Source organism: Alligator sinensis, unplaced genomic scaffold (genome assembly GCF_000455745.1).
Source record: "Alligator sinensis unplaced genomic scaffold, ASM45574v1 scaffold681_1, whole genome shotgun sequence".
Classification (NCBI taxonomy): domain Eukaryota; kingdom Metazoa; phylum Chordata; order Crocodylia; family Alligatoridae; genus Alligator; species Alligator sinensis.
Genome location: NW_005842315.1, coordinates 1,552,576 through 1,553,650, shown reverse-complemented (window position 1 = coordinate 1,553,650; position 1,075 = coordinate 1,552,576).

Genomic DNA, 1,075 nt, shown 5'->3' with positions numbered 1-1,075 from the left:
AGGGTCAGGAGGGACCTGAACAGATCATCTAGCCCGACCCCCTGCCACAGGTAGCAATGAATGCTGGGTTCACAAGACCCCAGACAGGAGATCATCCAACCTCCAGTAGGACTTGCACATTGGCTCACACTTACTAAATGCAGTTATTTGGGACCCAACAGCATCTGTGGGGTTTCTTCAACGTGTGTATTGCTTAAAGAGCAAAAGTTGTCCTTTTGCTCTTTAAGCAATTTTGCTCTTTAAGCAATCAGCGACTTGGACGAGGGATGTGAAATGTACTCTGTCCAAGTTTGCAGATGACACAAAGCTATGGGGAGATGTGGACACGCCGGAGGGCAGGGAACAGCTGCAAGCAGACCTGGACAGGTTGGACAAGTGGGCAGAAAACAACAGAATGCAGTTCAACAAGGAGAAATGCAAAGTGCTGCACCTAGGGAGGAAAAATGTCCAACACACCTACAGCCTAGGGAATGACCTGCTGGCTGGCATGGAAGTGGAAAGGGATCTTGGAGTCCTAGTGGACTCCAAGATGAACATGAGTCGGCAGTGTGACGAAGCCATCAGAAAAGCCAATGGCACTTTATCGTGCATCAGCAGATGCATGACGAATAGATCTAAGGAGGAGAACCCAAAGAACCTTGTCTGCCCGTGTCCTTAGATGAACACGGCTGCAACCTACACCCCTTTAAAAAGTACGCCTTGCTTTTCTAAAACTGAAGTCTTTTGCAGGATTTTTTTAAGATAACAGCATTGTTTATTCCCTCATTTAAGTTTTATAAGGTCCATTTTTGCAAAAGACAGTAGACATCAATGAAGGCAGCTAGAGGCAAACTCAAGTTCATCACGGGGGCACAGAAGGGAATTGGTGAGTATTTATTCACCAAGGCGCCCCTGGGGGTTACAAGAAATAATGGCCACAAGCTAGAAGAGAGCAGATTTAGACTGGACATTAGGAAGAACTTCTTCACAGTTCGAGTGGCCAAGGTCTGGAACGGGCTCCCAAAGGAGGTGGTGCTCTCCCCTACCCTGGGGGTCTTCAAGAGGAGGTTGGATAAGCATCTAGCTGGGGTCATCT